Raw genomic sequence first — 12,722 nt, 5'->3', positions numbered from 1 at the left:
GTCACCACTAGAAGGGCTTGATTTATTATTCTCCTACAGAACAGGCCCTCATCTCTCGTGACTGCCATGCTTTAAAAGGTAAATTCACTTACAGATGAGCCAGTTCAATGTTTAGCTACATTGGAGGCTTTGCAATTGAGTCGCAACAACCACCTCTGGCATGTGGAGAATTGGCTGTACACAAATAATGGGTAAATATAAAGCTAACAACAAGAAGAGATAAGTGAAAAGATTGCTGCAACGTCAATTCTGTTAAGTGAATTTTCTGATAAGGTTGATCTGAGTCCAATTAGATTAGCTAGACAGAAAAAAACGTTGTTTCAGAGCCTTCACAACACTGTCTTGTTGCCGGAGAAAGGCTGGCTCTCTTACCTGGCTATTAGCCAGCAGCTAATTTAGAAAACCAACTAATGTAATTATAAACTCTATTTCTGCCAACACCATACTAGCCAAATTGCTTTTAAAATTTAGTATGGCTTAGTATGTCACAAATCCTTTTCACTTCAGGCTTTCCTTTAGTGCCACCTCACAATAATGTTTTGACACAAGATATCCCATAATCTAACAGGCATTGCCTATTGTAGTGAACGAAAAAGTGCAGCAACAGGTGCAACACTCTCTGTGGGTTAAAAGGTTAAAATTGCTGAATTTATTTTAAAAAATCTATGTTATGACATTTAGGTAGGTCTTTATCTTCATGATTTTAATGATTCCATGGCCTTTCCTTTAGTGTCACACCCAGGTCAAAAACTCATTTTCATAGTGTTGGTTTTAATGATCACTTGGTAATTTGATGATATAAAGTGGGTTGTGCGATCTAATTTTGTGGCCCTGTCTTATGTCACATTCTAGTTAGACCTTTATTATTTTAGTTTTATATTTTTCTCACATGGTGTTCATCCCCAGATAAAGTTGTGTTTAATCAAAGCATCACAGCATAATGAAGCTGATGTGTGTATAGAATGGTATAGGTTAGAATAAAGATATGTATGATGCACATAAAATGCTAAGTGGGAGATCAGTAAGGGCCCAGATTTTGCCCCAGGGCCCCCAAACAGGTTAATCTAACCATGCTAAAAATATACGATACGGCAATAAAAGTAACACTGTTTATTCCTGAAGAGAAGTAATAACTAGTCTGTCAAAGTCGCTGTTACTGTACAGTATATGAAGTTAAATGTTTGCACAGTTTGTACACATGTCGTGTTCATTTTCTACAAAGCCTTATTTGTCCTGTATCTGTTTCCTCCTTTGTCAGCCTCTACCTTGTGAAGTGTTAGATTGCACCTCCCTAACTGATTTATTGGCCCTCTAAAAGTCTGACTTCATCAAGTTCTTGATACCGCTAGTCATATATACTGTCTTTGATGAGTGCCACCGAAGTCGATGTGTGGATTTAATAGCAGCATTAATCTGCCTGTTTAATGGTGTTGTTGAGTGGAAGGTGGTCACCACAAGATGCAGCACTAAAAGATGAGTTATGGGCCCAGCCGGCGAACGATGAAAGGGCAAAATGCAAAACAGTTGAGATGTGGAGGAGAGTGGCAGAATTAAACAAGGTCTTCCTATACTCTGCAAACTGCGTATAAGTGTGACCGGATGGTGACTAGAGCTAGTTACTGAACATGTAGTGAAATAAAAACCTTTCATACAGTTGTATCAAAGTTAGCTGCGGGTTGTCATGGGTTGCTAGGTGTTGCTAAACACACGCCTGAGGTGATATTTTATCGTTAGCACGGTTTGTGTTTCTGCTAATTTATTGAGAACACACAATAATTGATTCTCATGTGACATTTTATCAGATTACACAAGGACGCTTCTTTTCTCATCTCCTCATAACCGTGTTTAGCTAATGATAGATAACATCATACACTTTTTTTTCCAGGTATTTCCCAAAAACAGATTGCATTGCAGCAGGTTGTTTTTTGTAATGAGGCACAGTGAGGAATGAGGTTACATTAATAGACTGGGCTCACAACAGGCTTTTATCATGCATTCTGTGCAGTGACATCTGCCTCTGATAGGGTGGAATGTTAGTACATTTACTTACAAAATGTGCTTAAGTACACTTGTGAGAGGTGTTTGAATTCAACTAAATTACAATTCTTAAGTACTTTACTTGACCATTATACATTACACACATACATACATTATACTACTACTACACTACATTAAGGAGTTTACTAGTCAAGATTTTTCATACAAAACATGATGAGATTATAAAAAACTATGAATAAAATACCAAACAGCCTATAAAGTAGGTAGAATAAGCTTCACATCACCAGTAATAAACAGTACTATAACACTCTGACAGGTGTAATTTAAAAACAGTTTGCTGCTAATACCTTTGTACTTATATTTAAGTAAGATTTTTATTGCACACAGTGATATTCTAATTCTACTTCACTGTATTTCACTATACTTATATATATATATATATATACACACACTATATAACCTGTTTTTATACATGTTTTCTGGTCAGGGACAGTACTACTCAGCATGTGAAAACAGCTGTATAATATCCTTTATCGAGCCTGAGAAAATAACCCTGATGATGTCATCAGGGCATTCCCATAATGCAACATTATGCATTATGGGAATTGTAGGATCCAGGGTTTTTGGTGCTTGACCCATACGAAGGAAAACAAGGCAGGATATCTTGGCTTCAGCCGCTTTGATTGAGAGAATTCTTCCGTAAGTTGTTTTTTTTGCAAGTCCGCCAACTTGATAAAAGCGCAGCACTAAATTGTTGAAGTACCCCTTTAAGTAACATTCTGAATGTGTCAGTTTAATCTGAATCTAATACATTTTTAAGACCAGATACTATTATAGAATTCCTTTAATTCATAAGTTATAGTATCAACTGTTTCAGTGGAGTTCAGTTTTAATCAGTAAAGTTTCAGTTGATAGTGTAAATGCCGTAGCGGAGGCTTTTTGATTTTCCATTATTGACTGTCATCATGAGATATTGTCATTTTGCAGCTTCACTCCAGAGATATTGACAGATGTGATGGCAGTTGAAGCCTACCGTAATGAAGCTGATGGAAAGACAGAGGGGGACAGGATTGTTGTGGCGGTGTGGTTGCGTGACTAAGCAGTGCTCAGGCCTGTCTGTGTAATTCTTGTAAGACGGACATTAAAGCCGCAACGCTGAGGCCTTTCCTCCGCTCTGTCCCTGCGCTCCCTCTCTCCCTCGCCTTTCCCATTCTCCCTTTCCCTCTCTGTCTCTGCTAATGATCTGCTCCGCCTGTCGCTGCCTGGCTGACTGATGCCCACTGACAGCCCCACTCATGCGGAAAGGCTGCACCCCTCCTCCCCTTCACACACACACACACACACACACACACACACACACAAACTGACACACACACACACACACACACACTAGAGTAATGAACTCCTACACATCCCAGCGCTACATATTCACTATGCATGTGTGACACACATGCACCATGCATGCCAACTTGCGTAAGCACTCATGGTGAGATAGATAGATCTGCATTAACTAATCACGCCCATTTGTTCGCTCGCATGTCAACAGACATATATGTGGAGCAGAGGACAAGCACACAAATAGACCACACAGTATACTTTATCTGCACTCATCCTATACTCTATAGCATCCTTGTGGAGCGGCTGACTTTCCATCCATGCATTTTTATGCAAATGCCAATATATTGAATTAGATAGGCTGAATGGAAAGTGGCACATTTCAGTGAATTTCCCGCAGTGTCACAAAATAGTTTTTTGCTTGCTTGAGGCAGAAAACTTTTTTTTATTGTTTAAGAAATAATGTAATAAATAGAGATGGAGATGTATTAGTCATATGAATGATGATGCAGGTTTGACATGATAGTGGTGAATGCTTCAGTCTCAACAGTTCGTGCTGAGGACATGATGCTGTTGTCTGTAAAATGTCTTTTCAACATGACTTTCCAGAAGATAGCTGTGTTGTTTTACATTTAGTTTGTGCATTAAGTATCATAATAATATAAGTGTATAAAAGTGCATGTAGTAGTGCGGAAACAGTTGATCAAGTAGTGGATTGACAGAAAATTAACCATGAACAGTTTTGATAATTGTTTATAAGTCATTTATCAAGCAAAAATGCAAAACATCAACTGGTTCCAGCTTCTCAAACATCAATATTTGATGCTTTAAGTGTTAATTCATGTACAGTTTTTGTCAACTGTTATAACTATGAAGACACATTATTACTTCATTATCTGGTTATACAGCAGCTCCCACTTATGGGTGTTCACAGGAGTTATAGTTGTGATAATACATTAATACCATTTACAGTATATCTTTAATAGTGTGTTATAAAGCGTTTAATAAACGTTTTACTGCTTATGAATGCTTAATAGGGAGACTTAAAGTAAAGTGTTACAATTTTTGATAGACTAAATGATTGATTGATTATTCAAAAAATAACTGTTTAATGAATGTTTAATGAAAATAATGGTGAGCTGCAGCCCTTTGTGCGCTACCTCAACAAGGATTCAGAGTTGCACTAATGGATTATTATTCATTTTACTCAAATAATTGCACAGTTCTTTTACAGGTATACAGTATATGGTATTAGCAGGCAGCCAGTGTAATATGAACAGAACCACGCCACATCAGTTTTAGACTACATCTGTGCCTTTAGCCTGTCTCTTATGCTGCTGTAATATGTGAATTTCTCTCCATGGATCAAAGTCTCATCTTATCATATCACTTTGCATTTGTAGCAAATATTATCTGACACCACACATTTCTGTATTCAGAAAAACACTTTATTCCCTTCAACCTGCCTCATAGAAACACAACTAATTCATATTTAATTGTTCAATTCAAATTTTATTTTGGATTGACTTCACACCTGGATGCAGGGATTCAGGTTTGATTAATGTTGTTTTTGATTGCCAACACTAATCCAAACATTTTTAAAACCTGCTGCTTGGTGAGATTTTCTCCCAGTATTAGATGTATTTATGCACACATTAGCCAATCTGAGATGAGGCAGAAAGCACTCCAGTGGTGCTCAGAAATAAATCGTTGCCACTTCACATATTTAGCAACACCTCCAAATTGCAGCTTGTGAATGTAGCCTACTTTCTCAATAAAATAATAGCGCAAAAACTGTATTCTTTCATTAGCGTGTGCTTAAGCACTAACTCAGTATTCTCTCTCTTGCTCCTAATTACTAATTGGCCCTTACTAATAATAACCATCCATGCATATGGAAATCTGATCAAAATAGCTTATTTGAATCTGCTCAGAGAAATGTATTCCCATAGATATCCAGTGTGGTCAATCCATTTTATATCGCTGGAAGACAGTGACTTGTTCATGCTTGATTTTTAATAAATAAATTACCAATTTATCTAAGCGTCCTTGGTCCCGCCTCTGCATCTCAACATCAGCGCTGTGCCAGGGGAGTTTCAGGGAGGTAAGAAATGAGGTCAGTAAGCAACACTGTGATGCAGGGCGACACCCCTGGGCTCCCCTCAGTCCCAGCCAGCACATGGCCCACAATCCCCCAGCTGATGGCTCAGCCCTGCCATCACAATCAGCCCCCCCAACCCCACCCCCTTCTTATAGCATATCCATAAAGCATCAAATTATAAACCCTTTATAATAGGTGATTTTTTAGAAAGTAGGGTAACAAATGGACATTGTTTTATGAATACTGGCAGTTTTAAATCATTTCAATATAAATCAGTCTGTAACACGTAAAACCTCAATTTAGCATTTGTAAGCAGTACATAAACATTGATTAACACTCTATAATGTAGTTGTAGGCACATACAAGACACTTTTAATATGTTTATATTTGTTAGTAAATACTTCTCCTTTGAGTCACGGTGTATAAACACTTACCGAATGCTTGATAAAATAGTTGCAGTCATATATAATGGAATGTCACCATTAGTTTTAAACACATTTATAAGCAGTTGCGCGTGAAAGTTTGAAAAAAAAAATCTTAACTCAAGGTCACCTTACTGGCTGACTGTTAAAGTTTTAAAAGTTACAAATTGTTTAACTTGCCAGTTAATTATTTGTAAATTAAACAGCTAATAACACACTGAAAATGGTTGGTTATTGATACCTTTATAACAAAAAAAAAAAAGAAAAGCCATTTCAGGACATTATCAATAAACTTAAAGCAATTTTAACCTGAATAATAAATAAACAAATAAAATGCCAAAATAAGCTTAAGGTTGCCAACCATGGGGTCAGGATTCCTCCAAGGGACTGTAAGACAAAGTGTTGCATGATGCTTAAAGGGATGAAGAGAAGTATTTTCTTTTTTTCCAGATTTGTTTTCATCTTTTCTTATTGATCCACCGTAGTCATACTGAAATTCTCGACAACTATTGTATGATCATATCATGTATAATCCCCAGAGGATGAATCCTAATGACTTTGGTGTTTCCCTGACTTATCATGGTATACATTATACCTGTTGTAGCATTGACATTGTGAGCATGACGTCATTGTGTAGCAAATGTCGCTGTACAACCTCTCAGAGCAGCTAGCATGGCTGTCGACTATTTGTATTGTTTTCTTATTCCTGCTTCCATTTCTTGTGAAATTATGTATCATTTTGCCATTTCAAGCCTCTTGGCCCTTTTCCCTCTTTTAATTTTTTTTATTTATTGGAATTTTTGCAAGTAGAATTTACTTGATTTTATGGGATCACATACCAAAAAGGTGGCAAACCACAGCTTCGTCACACATGATAAAGTTTATGGATATCTTTCATTTTGATTTTCACACTGAGAAACAATTGTAACCCCTAATGAAGCATGCGTAAGTAGCGTGAAATCACAGGTGGTGAAAAGAAGCATGGAGGGAGGAAGAAGAAGAATTAGATTGTAAAGGCACTGACTTCTTGTAGCACTTTCTGCCCTTCAAACATACATGCAAGACTAACCATTAATAAAAGAATGGAGCTGTTATGGAAGATTGACACCCCCCCGCCCCCCCAAAACAAAAAAAATCCATTTCCATTTTGTTTCAATTAACAGGACGGTTAAAAACTTTGTTAGCTGCGGTCGGACCACTGAGAACAGTGAAGTTACTTCTCTGTTCAAGAAAACGCGGCGGTGCTTAGATGTGCAGCAGGAACAACTTCAAGCTTCTAAAGAAGTTTCTCGTCTACTCTTTGAAAGACGCTCTGCTATACTCCACCCCTCAGCTACCAGCTTGACCCCCCCTTCACTCACACACACACACACACACACACACACACATGTGCAGACACTCAAACACAAAAAACCCACATTCCAGCATCCCCATTAGCAATTCATGAGCGGCGTCTCATTAGACTTTAAGTTTTACCATAGGCCTCTGAAGTATATGGCTGGAGCAGTTATTAATATTTCATAGTCTCCCATTGAGGAGCTAAAAACGAAGTCGACCCGCTTCCGCTACAAAGTGACTCGCACTCCTCTTTTTTCCCCTCTTCTTCTACTTCTTTTTTACCCCCTCTTTTCCCAGTTCGTTAGACTGCCTCTCTCTTCCCCTCTCCTCGCTGTTCGCTCCTCCGCCGCCGCTTTCTCTCTTCAGCTTCCTCGCTTCCGATCCTTCTCTGCCACACAGACCTTAACTCAAACTGACTTAATTGGGCTGTCTTTGTTCTGGGAAATGTGGGCATACCTTCCCCTTCTCCCCAGCAGAAAGAGAAAAGAGAAGTAGAAAGTGAAGAGGGGAGGGAAACGATGGAGGAGAAACCTAAGTGAACCCCGATTTCTCTACGAGTACTCTCTGTGCCTTGCTCGGGCTAGAGGGTGGGGGTGGGATGGGATAATGTGAGTGTGTGATTGTTTGTGTGTGTGCATGTGTGTGTGTGTGTGGAGAGAAAGATGGGGAGGGGAGTCTCGAGGGTTCACGGGGTGTCTGTCAGACTGGCAGACAGGAGCTCTGCCCCCGAAACAAACCCATGCATGAATAAGTCAATAAAGCCATGTCTGTGCAGTGTGTGTGGGTGAGACAGAGTGATGGGAGGGAAGAGGAGAGCATCAGATGAGGATGAGGGTGATGAGGCTTCTTGCTTCCCAGCGTCTGTGACAATGAGACAGACGCCACATTCCCCAGCAATGAGAAACAGACTGAGAGAGAGAGACAGAGAGAATTAAAACCAGAGCGAGAGAGTGAGAGAGAGAGAGAGGAAGAGGAGCACTTTGAATTGGTTGGGACAGTTACTACATGTTTGCACGTTGCACGAAATTGGTTGGAAGCAGAAGTATTTGGGAAAATACTTTGGGCTGCGTGTGTGTGTTTTAGGGTTTAGCACAGGCCTAAGACTGAGACCCGAACCCAGGTGAACCCAGATGAACCCAAGTGTTACTACCAAATGTGAGACCCAAACCCGACTCAAACCCAAGGCCACGTTTTTGTCATTTCTTCATTCAAAGACAAAGAGGTATGCTTAGTTCAGATCGACAAAAAGGTTTTCTCACTTTGGAAAAACACTGCACGTAACAAAATGCGATAGTTGAACGTGTCATACCAAAGCACGACCGTTAATCTCCAACTAGAATGTGGAACCTGGTTGCAGGGATTTGCTCCCATTCATCCGCAAGAGCATTAGTGGTGTCCAACGCTGATGTTGGTGATAAGGCCTGACTCACAGTAGGTGTTCGAGTTCATTCCAAAGGTGTTGGATGGGTCATAGGTCATGTTGAAAGAGGAAAGGCACAAAAACAAACTTGTGCCACAATGTCAGAAAATATCATCTAAAATATCATTTTTATCCCTTCCCTTCATTTGAACCAAGGGGTCTAAGTGGGCATTGGACTTTCTAAAAGGTTGACACTGATCTTAATCTGTAGGGTTTTGCCGCATCATCCAATATCACCATTCTGTCCGAAAATGGGTGTGGACACATATGGACACAGATGATTTAGCACAATCAGGGAGGGACGTAATGGAGTTCTGCAACCCAACTCAAACCTAGATCTCAAAGCTAATACTTGGTGACCAGCCGAGTTTAGTTCGGGTAGCAGGACTGCAGATTGGGTTGAGGGTGGTGAGAGGTATGAACTTTAGGTGTTAATATGCTGCAGCTCTTCAATTATAACTCTCTTGAGACACATGTACTCCTCAATGTGACAACCCAGTCCTAGGCAATGAAAAGAATGATTTAATAAGAGGCAATGAAGTCAGAGAGAGGAAAAGAAACAGAGGAAAAGAAAAGAGACGTGGGGAGGAGGGAGGGGGATGAAACAGTGACACAGAGAAAGAAATGAATGGAGGATGGAAACAATTCAGTGTCCTTGGAAACCCATAAGGCTAATTTGAATTTGAGACTGAGGACTTCTTCTCTCTTCTTTTGCCTCGTATGACCTCCTCCTCGCCCTTCTTCTGCAATCCCCAATCAGTTTAATCTCTTTCTGCTCATCCCTCCCAGATGCTCTCCCTCACTCTCTTTTCTCTCCCTCCCATCCGTCGTTCATTACCGCTCACTCTCACCAGAGCAGATTTCTTTCCATGACGGATGGGCTCTGTGAATGCTCATCCAAAAGGTCTGTCAGATCTTCTGCTCGCGTAGTAAAAAGCTGAGAGACGAGCGGTTCGCACAGGGACATGCGTGGCATTATGGGGCGGGGATTAAGGGAGTCAAGATGGGGTTTTTGGTTCGTGGGTACTAAGTGTCATTTTGGCGTCTTTGTCAACGCCTGGATCTAGTTGTGGCGGCGACCGTGTTAGCCGTGGGAACACTGCTGCATGCACATTGGTGTTTTCAAAAGAAGGTTTTTTTTTTCAAGGTTACCCTCTTTTCTTGCTCCCACCCCATCAATTTTCCCCGCACATTATTTCAACAGTCTCTGTGGTTCTCCAACGAGCCCGCTGCCTCGCAGGCATCTTTACAAGTCCTTCTCTTTCAACATCTTAACCATAACCCCCTCCAGCCTTTCTCTCCTCACTTCATTCTGCCCTCACTTTTCCTCCCCATTTCTTTTCCTCTTTCTGTCTACGATGGTCATGTCTCATGGGGGAAGACAGTTGGCAGGATGCAGGCTTGCTGCCATGGCAACAGGAACCCTCCCTCTCCCTAAGGTCTCCTTAGCAACTAGTAGCTTGGCATTGTAGTAATGAGCCGGCCCAGCATGCCATACTAGCGAAGCACGAGATGTGTGTGTGTGTGTGTCTTTGTGTGTTTGTGTGGCTTTGTCTTTGCAAGGGTGATATGCACAGTGTCAGACTGGTTCGACTTCTGCTGTGATGTCAATTAATGATACAAGATAAGATGTTAAATTTATGATTTGTGAATATGTATATCCCTTTCCCCCCGTGTCTTGTCAATTTTTGTCAATTTCTCAGATTGCAATCACTAAATGGAAATGTATAGCCTCATCCTGGAAGAATGACAGTCAACACATCAAACAGAGGGAATTGGCATACTTCAAAAGAGCTCATCTGATGAGAGATGTGTTTCTCTTAAAATAAATTTGAGTTCTCAAAAAGCGTGACATGGTGAATTGGCAAAATTATCTACTGGGAACAAATGATCACTCTCAAGTCACATTCCCATAAATTTTTGAAAAGTGTTTTCAAAGCTGGTTAAAGAAAAAAGGACTAATTGAATCAAATGCAGGCAATGAGCGTGTATTCTTCTCATACATCATTACTATTCCTGGCTACCTTTGGTATTTGAGTGTGGGCCCCAAAGCAGGTATCGGGTTACGGAGAAGCAATCAAAGATGAAGCTAATGATGATCCATTATGAACAGAGACACACCACCCAAGTTGGAGTGAAGCATGATTCAAACAGATCTGTCTGTGCATTTGTTTTAATAAATGTTGCAAGGAGAGGTTTCTGGTGATTTACTGAACTGTAACACTTTGCAGTGCGCTGATGTTCGATTCTGGTTCCAGCCCTCTGAATCCCACATCTCTGATTTGTTTAGTGATTAACATAGGTCCGGAGTTGTGCTTGAGGGAGATTTCAACCATGCTAATCAGAGCTTTTCAGGCAGGATTAGAACGGGTTAGTCATTTCCTAAAAGAAATTGCTACATCCCTGACACCATTGCCACGAGTTGGCGACAAGTCTGGGTTGAGTACAGAAACAACTCTTGTTAGGTTCAGTTTTTTCAACACTCACATGCCAAATGTATAATAAAAGAGTACAAGTCACTGTAATAATTCCTCCTCTCCTTACTGGTGAAGTGCTACCTTCATACAGCGACCACAATGACAGAAACTGGAGGCAAAGTCCAATCCTTATTTTGTGTAAATGCATTCTAAAGTTCAACCGAATCTAATATGAGGCGGCGTCAGTTGTCTCATTTAGCCAAATTTAGACGATATCTCTATTTAAGTATATTTCTGGTGTCCCAACATCAAACCTACAAGCAACTACCATTAGCCCATGGCTGTGGTTCAACAGAGACAGACAGTCTGGAAAAACACAAAGGATATTTTGTACTGCAAACAACCACTTGGTTGTACTGAAGCCTCATTTTAAAGTGATATCTGTGTGGAATGAGTATACTGTAAAAGATTGGGAACTTTGTATTAGCTTAAAGTTGAAATTTAAAATGCGTTTTTTGTACTGAACAAAAACCTTGGACTTTGTCCCAAATTTCCTACAGGGAAGTAACTCAGTCAATATATCACTTCACAGCCATTCTTTATATGGCATTTAATCTTCAGTCGTCATGAAATATGTTAACGGTTACACAAGCTCAATTTCTGTGTGGACTGAAAATTACGTTAGCAGGACGGACACTATTGGTTTGGGGGCAAAACTGGATAAAATACCCCCCGTCCTCAAAAACAGAAGGCAGCTAACATGGACACAATATCAGGCTGAAGGAATGAATTGAACTTAAATGAGAATTCAGTCTCACTAACAGGACGTTCTCTGCTGAAATAGTAGGAGTAAACCGGGGCGAAAGTAACAAGGCGATTTTCTCAGAGCCCTGACTTCATTTTCAGTCCAAGCTGTGACAACACCTTCAGCACGCAACCCTTGATGGAACTGCCAAATGTCGCATGATTTTGTCATCGTTTCCTGCGGCCGTCTTCAGAAAACTGTTTTCGAGCACGGCAAGTAAATTTCTGAAGCGGGACTCTTTTTCAATTTCAATTTCAATTTTATTTATATAGCGCCAAATCACAACAACAGTTATCTCACAGCGCTTTTCATAAAAGAGCAGGTCTAGACCGTACTCTGTGATGTTATTTACAGAAGCCCAACAATTCCCACCAAGAGCAAGCACTAGGCGACAGAGGCAAGGAAAAACTTCCTTCCTTTTTTCGAATTACAAGTTGTGTCTCTCGTTTCATGTGTCACAGTAAGGATTAATCTACAGGTTATTTAGTACTTTAACACACCCTGAAGTTTGCCCTGTCACAGTTGTTCAGTATAAAAAAAAATCGTGTTTATATGTCAGGAGTTCCTGTCACAGTGACCACAAATGTTTGTTTTGTCCCGCTGCTAACGTGGTCACTTTCTGTGTGTTGCAGCATTTATTAAAACATGTTTATGTCATATTATACATACAGAATATGCCAGTAGCGTGGGTCAGAAAGACAGAGGTCTGATTCAGCCAGATGTTTGAGAAGGCGTTTCTGGACATATCTATTAGAAACATTAGTCTCAGGTCAGCTGATAAAGTCGCTTTGTTCAGATAATGCAGGAGGAGTGCAGAGATAATTGGGGAGAAGACTAGACCACAGGCACAGATCACATTATGAAGTCTTCTCCTTGGACTAGGAGA

Source organism: Micropterus dolomieu, linkage group LG09 (genome assembly GCF_021292245.1).
Source record: "Micropterus dolomieu isolate WLL.071019.BEF.003 ecotype Adirondacks linkage group LG09, ASM2129224v1, whole genome shotgun sequence".
Taxonomy (NCBI): domain Eukaryota; kingdom Metazoa; phylum Chordata; class Actinopteri; order Centrarchiformes; family Centrarchidae; genus Micropterus; species Micropterus dolomieu.
The sequence above is the reverse complement of the archived record's forward strand: the minus strand, read 5'-3'. Positions refer to the sequence as shown.